The sequence below is a fragment of the Palaemon carinicauda genome, chromosome 13 (genome assembly GCF_036898095.1).
Source record: "Palaemon carinicauda isolate YSFRI2023 chromosome 13, ASM3689809v2, whole genome shotgun sequence".
Taxonomy (NCBI): Eukaryota; Metazoa; Arthropoda; class Malacostraca; order Decapoda; family Palaemonidae; genus Palaemon; species Palaemon carinicauda.
The window spans coordinates 83,354,588-83,369,587 of record NC_090737.1 but is presented as its reverse complement, the minus strand read 5'-3'; the positions used below and the strand labels follow the sequence as shown (position 1 = coordinate 83,369,587).

General features: G+C 34.9%; 1 pseudogene; it reads right to left on the bottom strand.

The window, feature by feature from the left end:
- LOC137652329 (gamma-aminobutyric acid receptor subunit alpha-6-like) overlaps window positions 1–15,000 on the bottom strand; it is a 540,044-nt pseudogene that overhangs the window by 19,852 nt on the left and 505,192 nt on the right.

Below are 15,000 nucleotides of genomic sequence, written 5' to 3'. Positions count from 1 at the left end.
CCAGGTGATCTGTCCATCATGCTGCAGACGAATGAAAGTGTTTAGAGCGGTGATTTTGTGAGCGTAGGAATTTTTGCCGTTGATGAAGAAAGTGTCGGGTTTCCAGAGCTTGGCCGCGAACATCCAGTTCATGGAGAATTCCGTCTTTCCGAGATCCGTTTTGTTGAAGCGAAGGCGCGGATCGAACCACACTTGACGCAGGTACAGTTGCATGGAGTAGGACTATACGCGTAGGACGTCGGGGAAAACAAAGCCAAAAAAAAAAAATAATGAAATTAGACACAATGATAAAGATAAAAGAGCTATCTTAGTTATCTTTTCATAAGTTCTTTAACGAGATAATGAGCTATCTTAATTATCTTTTCACAAGTTCTTTAACAAGAAGTGTCATAATCTTATATCATAGGTTAGCTGGTATTAACAACAATGCAGGTATTTTTTTATGCAAACAAAAAGCGACTCGGAAAAATCGATGAAATTATGCATATTAAATGAGATAAATGAGCTATCTTAATTATCTTTTCATATGTTCTTTAACGAGAAGTGTCATAATCTTATATCATATATTAGCTGGTATCAACAGCAATAGAGGCAAACGAAATAGGGGTATGAAAAATACATGAAATTATGCACATTGAAAAAGATAAATGACCTATCTTAATTATCTTTTCATAAGTATTTTAACGACAAAGTGTCGTCATTTTATACCAGAGATTAGCTGGTATTAACAGCACTAGATTAAAACGAAAAACGGCTCTGAAAACAGGCAAATTTGACTATAGGTTTACGAAAAATTCGGGGTAATCATTTTCAGAATTTTCATTGCCATAATATATACTCATGAAATATGATAGTGTAATAAGAATATATTCTTTAATATTCAAAACAAAGCCATACTCATAAAATATGACATAGTAATAAGAACATATTCTTTAATATTCAAAACAAAGCCAAAAATTACATTAAGCAAGTTGAAAAGATAAGAGCTGTATTAATTATCTTTTCACAAGTATTTTAACGAGAAAGTGTCATAATTTTATACCAAAGATTAGCTGGTATTAACAGCAATACAGGTATTTGGTAATGCAAACGAAAAACGGCTTTGAAAACAGGTAAATTTAACTATAGGTTTACGAAAAATTCGAAGTAATCATTTACAGTTTTCATTGAAATAATATATACTCATACAATAAGATAAAAGTAATAAGAATTCTTCATTATTCATAATAAAGGGACCAATTTCTGAGGGCGAAATACAGAAGGATTCAAGACGTTACGAGAAAATCTATCCATATTCAAGAGCTTCCACTACACATTAGCAAAGAAATTAAAAGAAGTCAGAAAAATATTGTTGTTTCTTCACGACATTCGTTACCAATTCTACCACTTGCTGAATAATCAGATGGTTGGTAGATAAATAGCATTAGTCAGATCAAATTAATTCCCGAAAAATGTTTTTGCCGCTAAGTTTAATTACAGCATTTAGGTTTAGCATGTCAATTAAAGCCCAGCCCTGTTTAAATGTCGCTCATGAATGGCAGATGCAAGTGATACTGGCATTGCCCTATCAAGCAGGACAATGCCGTAGAGACTAACCATATATACATATGATCAGCGCCCAACCCCCTCTCCAACCAAGCTAGGCCCAAGGAGGGCCATGCAATGGCTGCTGATGACTCAGCAGGTAGATCTAGAGGTTCCCCAAAAACCCCCATCCTTAGCTCACAAGGATGATGAGGTTGCAGCGACCAAAGCAATTAACAAGTTTGAGCGGAACTCGAACCCCAGACTGACGTTCACCAGTCAGGGACGTTACCACATCAACCACATTAGTCTTAGTGTTTTTTGTTGATTAAACATAAAAGTCCCGAGAAATACATTTTAAGAAAAAGGATTTAACAGAGATAGAAGTAAAACTAAAAAAAATGGGAAGACATTTTATCATTATTACCTCCGCCAACGAAGTTGGAAGGAGGTTATGTTTTCGCCCCTGTTTGTGTGTGTGAGTGTGTTTTTTTGTGAACAACTTCCTGGCAACAGTTTTAACCGTAGAATAATAATAAAACTGGCAAGTATTACCTATAATGTAAAAAGCTAGAAATGATTACATTTTGGAAAGTCAAGGCCAAAGGTCAAGGTCACAATTAAACAAAATGTCCAATTCACGTAATCAGTCATAAGTTTGGACATTTTTGTCACAAAGACGAAAAACTTGGATCATATTTGAGCATATGAAAGGCCACGACAATTAATACATATTAAGGTCAAAGTTCAAGGTCAAAGTCGAGAAATAAGCTGCCGCGGAGGAGGTCTGCGCTCTAGTGAGTGTCCATCTAGTTATCATTATTATTATTATTACAAAGCTACAACCCTAGTTGGAAATGCAGGATGGTACAAGTCATATGGCTTCAACAGGGAAATTAGCCCAGTGAGAAAAGGGAACAACCTAAATTATATATAAGAAATAATAATTAAAAATTATAAAAAAAATCTTCAAGATCAGTAAAAACGTTAAAACAGATTAGTCATTTATAGACTATGAAGAGAGATTTATGCCAACATATTCAAAATAAAAAATGTTTGCAGCAAGAGGTTGGGGGGGGGGGGGCGGGGTTGAAAAAGCGGAATTTACGAGGAGAGTTATTTGTGCAATGGAGATTGATCAAACTGTTCAAGTATCTAAAGATGAGTTGTAGAGCGCAATCATTTTAGCCAATTCTCTTCCTTCCTGTGATTTCGAAGGACAACCAGAAAGCTGATTGATATTGTACCGGTGTTACATTTCTAAGCACAGAAGTTTCACTCATGGCCAATTCTCAGAAAAAAGTTATCCAGGTTTTTTTTTTAATTGATCTTAATGTACCTGTCAACTGTTTTCTAAAACTATCGTGAGCTTGTTATAAAGACTTGGAGCCGCATACAATAAACATGAAAAAAAAAAAAAAAAAAAAAAGTGTTGAGGACATGCAGCTAGACTTTTCAAAATCAATTTCAAAATTTCCTTTGCCCTAAAGAATGAGAATCGGTTATCTTGGTATTTTGAGATCCTTCAAGTTCCTCAAGTAAGAGCCAGATGAGAATAACGGATGGGATTTTAGTACGCTGTAATTTTTGGCTTTTAGCTAGGTAATGCCTAAAGACGTTTTTAGCATGGACGTCTCTTATTATTACTAATAAGCAGATTAAATAAAATCCCAGCAGGAAATACCAAGATAGCGTACCAAGTCTTATCTGTCCCAGCGAAAGATACCTTCTAGGTCTGTATTGATGTCTCCCAATAAGATTGTGTTTCGATGAGGAAATATCTGAGAATGGTTTGATAAATTGAACCTAGGATCAGGGTGAGAAAAATTCATTAATGAAATATCACACTAGACGAGACCGGAATCAATACGAGAAGATATCACACTTAAAAATTTGCCGTAATAAACGGTACAAGTCCTGGATTAATGTTGCCACGCATTTACCGTTTTAAAAACGGATATATTGACGTAAAAGGGGGGGGGGGGATACTATGGTCACCAACCCGTAAAATATGATAACAAAGTATGGTAAAATTACGGTTGCCAGTATTTTACTGAAATACGACTAAGAACAGTATATTTTTACGGAGAATTTCCCATAAAAATTACGGGTTTGTTTAACAGTTGGTGTGACAGAGGAGGATCCAGAGGATAGAAGTAAATGGAAACCTCAGCTGTGACGACTACTAAATGGGAGAAGCCGAAAGAAAAAGAAGAGGAATGCGAAAAGAATGACAACACAAGGATCATTAGTCCCATCTGCATTACAGAATCTGAATGCCAGATGAATTCTCCAACAGGAACTGCCTCATACAGGAGACTCACCAGCAGCACAGTGAACCTCATTCCCAGTCACTGCACCAAGCTCTATTTACGTTTGCTAAAACACCCTCAATTTCCTTATATATTGAATTACTTTTCATCACCATAACATCTACCAATAACCTTCCAAACATAATCTTTTCATAAATAAAAGATCCTCCATTTTTAGACATGAATAAATAATTCAACTTTCCACCAGCAATTATTTTCTTATCAACCATTCCCAATTTCCGAGTTTCTCAACATTTGAACTTTTCCATCGCTTCATATGCTACGTATAAAGTCGTCACAAAAGTTCCAATACATTTACAATAATTCATATATATATATATATATATATATAGTATATATAAATATATATATATATATATGTACCTATTATAAATATATATATATATATATATATATATATGTACCTTTAAAATTACGTCTAAATATTAACATACATATGCACACACGCAACCCTTCACACGTCCTCCCGCTTTCATAATTAGAAGACGCTGGTTTGGCAATTTGTGGTCGAGCGTGGTTTCCGAGTATATCTCTCAGGATACTGCTCTCACCAAGGTATAACTACTCGCTGTCCCCATGAGCGTGGCCTGATATATATATAATATATATATATATATATATATATATGTATATATATATATAAATATATATGTATGTATATGTGTATATATATGTATATACATATATATGCATATATATATATATATATATATATATATATATAGTATGTGTGGACAGACACTTGATCTTTAGTACACAAGAGAAATATTTATTGTGCTTAATATCTATTACAGTCTAGTACCTTCCTAGTACCCACTTCACACACACTCAAATAAAAAGGACATGTTAACTTTTAACAGAGTGAACCTAGAGTAGAATAACTGTCAAGCCTCAACCAGCTTACAAACCTTTCTAAAGGTAATTCTAATATGAAAATCCTATTAATTAAGTACCTTCGCGTACATTACGGGTCTCATTACGACATTCAGTTTGTTTGGAATAAAGGGTTCGTGCAAAGACGTATGTACAGTACCTAAACCTTAATACCTTTCTTACATATTTCAGTAAATCATTTTTCTATTATTCCTAGTTGGGAAATGATCCGGAAATATCTATCAAAGGAAAATGCTAATAACTGGGGAATGATATAATGTCTCGTAATAATAATAATAATAATAATAATAATAATAATAATAATAATAATAAAAATCATTATTATTATTATTATTATTATTATTATTATTATTATTATTATTAATATTATTATTATTATTATTATAACTATTATTATTATTACTTGCAAAGCTACAACCCTAGTTGGGAAAGCAGGACGCTATGAGGCCAGAGGCCCCAACAGGGAAAATAGCTCAGTGCGGAAAGGAAACTAGGAAAAATAAAAGATTTAAAGAACAGTAACATTAAAATAAATGTATTCTTACATAAACTATATTAAAGATAAATACAGTGGACTTTTGCCGATATCTTATGTAATGTGAAATATGATTTTTTTTAATAAATTACAAGTTAGTAGAAAGTAAACACTGATAAAACAGGAGGAGTGAATACAGGATAACAAATATATTCCAATGATAAGAAATAAATAACTTAAATAAAAGGGGAATAACTTTATAAAGGAAAAAAGAAAATTCTGGCAATCAATGACGTGGTGATATATATATATATATATATATATATATATATATGTATATATATATATACATATATATATATATATATATATATATATGGGAACGAAGGAACTAACGATAAGAAGAGAGAAGGAAGAAGGAAACGAAACAAAAAGCACAAACAAGTAGAAATGTTTATTTAATAATAATGAATATGTCAATTATAAAAAAAATATATATATAAAACAGTAATATAAGGATAATATATGAAGACATTGAAAACCAAATAATGTAAAGAATTATGACGAGAAGAGAGAGAGAGAGAGAGAGAGAGAGAGAGAGAGAGAGAGAGAGAGAGAGAAAAAAAAAATTGCCATATGGTGAAGAAGGGAAAATATGTGGAGATTAGATTGGCCATATTAAATAGATTGAACATGATTCGGTAAATCGGTATTTTCGGCATAATTCACCAGGCATAATCTCTCTCTCTCTCTCTCTCTCTCTCTCTCTCTCTCTCTCTGTATACATATACATATATATGATATACTATATATATATATATATATATATATATATATAATGTATATATATATATATATATATATATATATATATATATATATATTATATATATATATATATATATATATATATATATATATATATTTATATATATATATACTCGTATATATATATATATATATATATCCCTCTATTTGTTGTGATGCTTTAACGTGGTGAAATGGCTTCCGTACTGCCAAGATCAGCAAAGCTGTACTAGCCAGAGCCACCCATACTAGGTGCGTTTGCTGTGACCAATCCACCTTGGCCAGCGTGGCGATGATAACTGATTAAACACCAGGCATGAATTGACATGTTTGAAGCCTATGTTCTGCAGTGGACTATAAATGGCTGCATTTGTTGTTGTATGTACATATATACATATACAAACATGTATACACTATCTATCTAGCTATCTATGTATCTATACATACATATATATATATATATATATATATATATAACTATCATTAAGCTGTCTCCCCAAAAGAAGGGTGGCCGCAAAGAAGACGAAACCATCGGTCACTGTGAAACTCAAAGCACACTACACATATTAATCTACACATTTCGTAAATTAAGAGCGAACAAACTTGCAATAATTACCCATAAACATTTCAAGAAAGTCAATATATTACGGGGTACGTTATTATAAGTCTGGAAGGTAATCTTACAGAAATCAATTATTGGTTTCGCTTATATAATCAGAGGAACTACTGTATCACCATCTGAAGTGGCAGCAGGTTGTGTACTGACTGGAAAGATAACATTATGGTACAAAGATACTTTTCCTCTTGGAAATTCTAAGTGGAGTGGAAAGAGTTGAGCTATTGAAGGGAGGAGATAGATTGCTTTTTAATATTTTTATTCTTCTTTGCTGAAGGGGTTAACTACTGTAATGTAAATGTTCAGTGGCTACCTTCCTCTTAGTAAGGATAGAAGAGACTCTTTAGCTATGGCACGCAGCTCTTCTAGGAAAAGGGCACTCCAAAATCAAAACATTGTTCTCTAGTCTTGGGTAGTGCCATAGCCTCTTGTATCACGGTCTACCCCTTTCATGGATTAGTGTTCTCTTGCTTGAGAGTACACTCGGGCCCGCTGTTCTTTCATGTTTCTCTTTCTCTTGTTTTTATGAAGTTTTTATATTTTATGTATGATAGAACTAATGTAATGCTGTCAATGGTCTTCAGATAATTATTTTGGTTATTATTTCTCTTGTAGTTTATTTATTTCCTTTCCTCACTGGGCTATTTTTCCCTGTTGAAGCCCTTGGGCTTATAGCACCATGCTTATCCAACTATGGCTGTACTTTATCTAGAAAATAAGGGATTCTACACTCGAGATTATAATAGTCCCTCTGCATATATCCATGTTTTATTTTTGCTTCGGCTTGTTCTATGTGAATTTTTAAATCAATGTTTCATCCCTATGTACTTTAATTTCTTAACTTTATTGATCATTATAATTTCCTGTTCTATACTTCTCAGTATGCATGGTGTGTTCTGTTAATTGATTTAAGTCTATGTTTTAATGGCATTAGGCTCCTGAAATTTTAATACTGATTAAATTTTTGGTCTATTTTAATAATTACTAGCCTTGTTAAAGAGATTCTGTCCTAATACTTTATCTTTTGGTAAGAAAACTTGAAAAATTTTCACAGGTATTTTGTTATCCTATTGCTATTTCGAATTATAGTCTCTGCGACTGACTATGCTAATGATTTAATATATATATATATATACATACATATATATATATATATATATATATATATACAGAGAGAGAGAGAGAGAGAGAGAGAGAGAGAGAGAGCGTTTGCTTATAGATACCCCTTATCACATATATATTTGAAAAGTAAATAACAATTACTACAAATACACATTTCTTTACCCGGGGATCTAACAATAAAAAAAAAAATGACTGGTCACAATTTGCAACGTCAGCAAAAAAAAAAAAAAAAAAAAAAAAGAAAATCTCAAAGTATTTCATGCCGCAATGCATCTATTCACTCATGTCATAAAAGTTATGACTATATTTTTAGCCTACATTGAAATATACGATGTTAATTTACTAATAAAACAAATGACAGAAAACCTCCCCCCCACCCCCCTCCCAACCTATTCGTAAAAATCATACCTTTCCGTGCTACGGGACACCCCAAGCCGCTTCGGCCATGAATTATTCAGAAGCAACGCAGAGAGGGCTTTGATGCAATGCATTAGTAATGCTGGAATGAGGGGTAGGGGAGAGGTAGGGGAAGGGAGTGGAGGTAATGAAGGCATAAATGAGGGGGGAGGGGGTGTTTGGGTAAGAGTCCGTACTCTTTTTACGGTGGCCAGTGGTCATTCCGCACTGCATCATACTATTATTATTATTATTATTATTATTATTATTGTTGTTGTTGTTGTCGTCGTTGTTGTTATTATTATTATTATTATTATTATTATTATTATTAGCTAAGCTACAACCCTAGTTGGAAAAGCAAAATGCTATAAGCTCAAGGGCTCCAATAGGGAAATTAGCCCAGTGACGAAAGGAAATAAGGAAATAAATAAATGATATGAGAAAAAAATTAACAATAGAATATTTTAAAAACAGTAACAACATCAAAACAGATATGTCATATTTAAACTATAAAAAAGACTTATGTCAGCCTGTTCTACATAAAAACATTTGCTGCAACTTTGAACTATTGAAGTTCTACCGATTCAACTACCCGATTAGGAAGATCATTCCACATGTTGGTCACATCTGGAATAAAACTTCTAGAATACTGTGTAGTATTTAGCCTCAAGCTGGAGAAGGCCTGACGATTAGAATTAACTGGATGCCTGGTATTACGAACAGGGGTTCCAAACTTCGGGTTCTTGTACCCCATGTGGTGAATTTTTATTCGTGATGGAGTGCATTGGATTAGAAATAATAGATAGTACTATGTAATACATGAGGTAATCTAGAATGAGACTCAACAATAAAATAATATCAATATTAATAACATTGTTTATGTTTTTTCATAAAGAAGTGTCAAAGAAAATCTAAGAAAAGAGACTCCACTGGTTTGGACACGTAATGAGGAGAGACCAGGAGTATGTTGGGACGAGGATGTTAGAGATGAATGTTCCAGGTAGGAGGAGGAGGGGGAGAACAAAGAGAAGGGGGATGGAGTGTGTAACAGCAGATATGGAGGAGAAAGATCTCACAGTGGCGCACATAGGAGACAGAAGAAATTTGAAAAGACTTTCAAGAGATAGCAACCCGTTGAGATACTACCACTAGAGAGTTATGGGGTTCTTTGACTGACCAGACAGTACTTCATTGGAACCTTCTCTCTGGTTACGGTTCACATTCCCTTTGCCTACACATACACCGAATAGTCTGTCCTATTCTTTATAGATTCTCCTTTGTCCTCATAAACCTGACAACACTGAAATTACCAAACAATTCTTTATCACCCAAGGGGTTAACTACTGCACTGTAATTTTTCAGTGGCTATTTTCCTCTTGGTAAGTGTACAAGAGACTTTTTAGCTATGGTAAGCAGCTCTTCTAGGAGGACACTCCAAATTCAAACCATTGTTCTCTAGTCTTGGGTAGTGCCATGGCTTCTGTACCATGGTCTTCCGCTTTCTTGGGTTACACTCAGGCACACTATTCTATCTTATGTCTCTTCTTCTTGTTTTGTTAAAGTTTTTATAATTTACATAGGAAATATTTATTTTAATGTCGTTACTGTTCTTAGAATATCTTATTTTTCGTTGTTTCTTTTCCTCACTGGGATATTTTCCTTTGTAGAGCCCCTGGACTTACAGCATTCTGCTTTTCAAAGTAGGGTTGTAGCTTAGCAAGTAATAATAATAATAATAATAATAATAATGTATAGCGGGAAAAGCTTTAGTTGAAGAAAGAATACACATTTTTTTAGGGCTACATAAGAATAAATTAAAATGCCCAAGGGATAGAAAAGCAGAAATATTTTAAGAACCCTTGATATAAACAAACAGTCAAAATCAGGCTAAAATTTGGTACAAAAATCCGGTTTTCAACGCGTTCGAAGAAATTTTAGGATGTTGCCGGAAATGTTATGAAAAGGCAAATAGTGCGGTGCAGGACTCTGTCATGAGCTTTGGTTTCCTTTTTTATTTCAGGAGTAAATAAGATTATTTTTAAGAATAACTAATGAATATCTGCTTTTTTCGTTGTATTTCCAAACTGCGGTATTTTCATATTAAAATAGAAATAACATTTAAGAAAGAGCAGAGTGTGAGTACAGCTGAGCTGTAGGGGACTCTCTCTCTCTCTCTCTCTCTCTCTCTCTCTCTCTCTCTCTCTCTCTCTCTCTCAGATAATTGATCATGAATCTATACCGGAAGCTCTGATTGTGATAATAAACATTCTTCATGGAATAAAATGACATTTAATTGATTGCATGTCAATATCAATAAGAAAAATACTCGTCATTGTCACTCAGTGCATGAAAAGATTATACCAGTCAATTATATTTTTAGATATGTGTTTTATAATAAAAATCATGAATTATCCGATCATGAATTATCCACATTTATATATATATATATATATATATATATATATATACATACATGTATATATATATATATATATATATATGTATATATATATATATATATATATATACTGTATGTACAGTATATATAAACTCACGAGTAAAAATTTAAAGTCTGATAAGCTAGTATACTGACAAATACCAACAATAATAAAATAATAATGATGATACCCATCAAATGATGAAAGTCAATAAATGGGCCAACTATATGATCAGCACTATTATTATTATTATTATTATTATTATTATTATTATTATTATTATTATTATTATTATTATTTGCTAAGCTACAACCCTAATTGGAAAAGCAGGAGGCTATAAGCTCAGGGGCCCCAACAGGGAAAATAGCTCAGTGAGGAGAGGAAACAAAGAAAAATAAAATATTTGAAGACGAATAATGAGATTAAAATAAATATCTCCTATATAAACTATAAAAACTTTATCAAAATAAGAGGAAGAGAATAAGATAGAATAGTGTGCCCGAGTTTACCCTCAAGCAAGAGAACTCTAAACCAAGACAGTGGAAGACCATGGTACAGAGGCTATGGCACTATCCAGGATTAGAAAACAATGGTTTGATTTTGGAGTGTCCTTCTCTTAGAACAGCTGCTTACCATAGCTAAAGAGTCTCTTCTACCCTTACAAAGAGAAAAGTGGCCACTGAACAAATACAGTGCTGTAAGAAGAATTGTTTGGTAATCTGTGTTGTCAGGTGTATGAGAACAGAAGAGGACGTGTAAGGAATAGGCCAGACTATTCAGTTTATGTGTTAGGCAAAGGGAAAATGAACCGTAACTGAGAGAAGGATCCAGTGTACTACTGTCTAGCCAGCCAAAAGACCCCATAACTCTTTAGCGGTAGTATCTCAACGGGTTTCTCGAAGCTATGAAATCTAAATGATAAGAAGATCCATTTACTAGTTATGCACACAATTCCAAATCATAAAATGAAAAACGACTTTACAATACGTTCAAATACACCGATCTTTTTTTTTTTTTTTATAAATTGGAGAGGGCCACACACATAGGCCTATCAGAATTACTTTCTCGTCACGCTGAATATAGCAACCACTCGGGAACAACAATCTCACACAAATTGACCAAACTGACACGTGGTAGTTAGGGAACGGAGAGGGGTGGGAAGAGTTAAATATGTGTGTGCATGTGTGTGTGTGTGCATATCTACCAAAATATTTTTACGGGTAACGTACACACTAGCACATAATATCAACCAATCCATCAACCGATAGGCAAAGAAACTCAGGCAACCATTCATCAAATACTACACTAGAGATACAGAAGCAAAAACTATATCGAGAAAAATAGGATTATTGTGGCGTGATTGATAATGTCTCTGGCTGGTATTTGCCAGACAGGGGTTCGAGTCCCGCTCAGACTGGTATGGTGCCTTTAGTGTTTGCAACCTTACCATCCTTGTGAGCTAAGGTTGGGGGGTTGGGGTTGGGGAAGCCTAAAGGTCTATCTGCCAAGTCATCAGCAGCTATTGCCTGACCCTCCCTGGTCATAGTTTGGGTGAAGAGGGGGCTTGGGCGCTGATTATATATGGTCAGTCTCTAAGGCATTATCCTGCTTGCTAGGCCAATGTCACTGTCCCTTGTCTCTGTCATTCATGAGCGAACTTCAAACCTTTAAATACAATTGGAAATAATCCAAAGACTGAAGATATTAAGTCTTTCAAGAAGAAACTAAAGACTTTCTTGTTCTCAAAGTGTTTTGATAGTGTGGATTTGACAATAAAGGAGCAATATACAAAGCGAAATGTTGAATGCTTTCGAACGAACATGATAAAATGACTGTGGAGGTCCTGTAAAGAGTAAGGTTCCCCTGCTGTTTAGGACCAGAAAAGCAGCTCGTAAAATAAAATAAGTGAAGTATTAATAACTTTACCCAAGAGAGTACATTTCCGACAAGAGTAGAAAAGAAAACAATACGAAAAAAAAAAGAGGTAAAGGCCAGTTGAAAGCATTTACAAACATTGCTACCTGTGTAAATGACGCGGGGAGGTAAAGGTAACCTTTTGCGTCCGTGCAAACTAAAGGTGACGTAATGGTTATGAGTACTTATGCGAAAGGTTCCTTGATGTTGTGATAGCGATGATGATGGCGCTCAGAGACAATGCTGTTGACGGCCATAATGAATGCCGTAGGAGAATGTCTAGAAAATGATGTTGGGGGAGTCAAAATTAGAGAATATTGTTGAAGGTGGATAAATAATGCGTGAATGACCATGTTGAATACTGTTGGGGGTGGTCAGAATTAGAGAATATTGTAGAAGGTGGAAAATAATGTGTTAATGACCATATTGAATACAGTTGGGGGTGGTCAGAATTAGAGAATACTGTTGGAGAAGGTGGACAAATAATGCCTTAATGACCATACTGAATAGTGTTGGGACAGTCAGAATTAGGAGAATACTGTTGGAGAATGGTGCGATGAATAATGTTTGTTGGGGACATAGCTGATGGAGAATATCTGGAAAAGTGATGTCTGTTGACGATCAAAATCCGAGCCTTTTGGGAACGGTCCTGCCTTGTGATCGGCCGGACTTGGCTTTGAGTACCGCTCAAACTCGATAGTTTCTTGTAGTGTCTGCAACCTCACCATCCTTGTGAGCTAAGGATAAGGGTTTGGGGGTGCTTATAGGTCTAACTGCTTAGTCATCAGTACCCATTGCCTGGTCCTCCCAGTTCCTACCTTGGATAGAGAAAGAGCTTGGCCACTGATCACATGTATATATGATCAGTCTCCTGGGCATTATCCTGCTTGGTCATTGTCACTGTCCCTTGCCTCTGCCATTCATGAGCGGTCTTTAAACCTTTATGCTTTCAGGCTTCTCCACTAATTGAAACTATTGGGCTTAAGTTAACCTCGAACTCCCGACGTAATGGATGCGAGTCATGGCCGTTTGATGATGCATGGAAACTTTCTATTGCAATTATTTTGCGCACGAGCCACACTTAACATAATTTTCGTCCACATATGTGAGGTGACGTGTCTCTTTATACATGGCTAAGCTATAATAAAAAATATTTAAATAATCAATAGCTTTACTTTATTCAGTATGAAAAAAAAAACGAACAAAAAAGCAAGTAAGATTAAAGCATGAACAACCCAAAGCCAAAACTCAGGGGCTCCCCCCCCCCTCTCTCTCTCTCTCTCTCTCTCTCTCTCTCTCTCTCTCTCTCTCTCTGGCGGTCGAGCCCAGCCTTTTCTATATTTCCACATGTTGACTTCAACCAATCCAAGCTTATGGCCTACCAATGAAAATGCAAAACATTTAAAATTCCACTACCAAATTATTATCTACGCTGTTAAAAACTTGCATTTAAAAACCGTAAATTTTTTGCAACATTAAAGGATTTTTACCGTTTTAAAAACGGATATATTTACGTAAAAGAGTGATATTTCGGTCATCAACCCGTACAGGATAATAACAAATTAAGGTAAAATTATGGTCGCCTGTATTCTACTGAAATACTGTTAAGAAAAGTATATTTTTTACGGAGAATTTCCGATTAAAATTACGGTTTTTTTCTAAATGTGTACAACGAAAAGAGCATAATAGAATAGAATATGGATTAATAAAAGGACCTCACAATTCAGAGAGAGAGAGAGAGAGAGAGAGAGAGAGAGAGAGAGAGAGAGAGAGAGTCATTCGCTCTCACTGAAATTCCTACACGGCCGGCGGTTGCTGTAACACGGGAATACGGGTCAATTCTTTTTAACACCTGGAACGGACGGGTCACTGCCACTGGATAGTGATGGAGGGAGAATCACTTAATTGAGAGGCTTAACGAGAGAGAGAGAGAGAGAGAGAGAGAGAGAGAGAGAGAGAGAGAGAGAGAGATTAAATTTTGTTATAAACATTCTTTCGTAGAAATGTTACCAATATAACCAACAATTTTCATCAGTCTTTTATCGTTGTGGTGGCCTGGTGGTAGCGTCCTTACCTGGTGATTACCAGACTAGGGTTCGAGTCAAGCTCAAACTCGTTAGTTCCTTTGGGGGAGCCTATAGGTCTATCTGCTGAATCATCAGCAGGCATTTCCTGGCCCTCCTTGGTCCTAGCTTAGATTAAGAGGGGGGCTTAGGCGCTGATCATATGTGATATGGTCAGTCTCTAGGGCATTGTCCTACTTGATAGGGCAATGTCACTGTCCCTTGCCTCTGCCATTCATGATCAAGACCCGAAATCCACTGCTCTGAAACTGGCCAATTCCTCCACTTTTCTTGGCAATATCTAGGCAAAAAAAAAAAAAAAAAAAAAAAAAAAAAAAAAAGGGAACTTAGCTTTTACAATTTCCAGAAATTTTGTCACATTAGCATGATAACGAAAGGCATGAAAGTCACAGAAAAA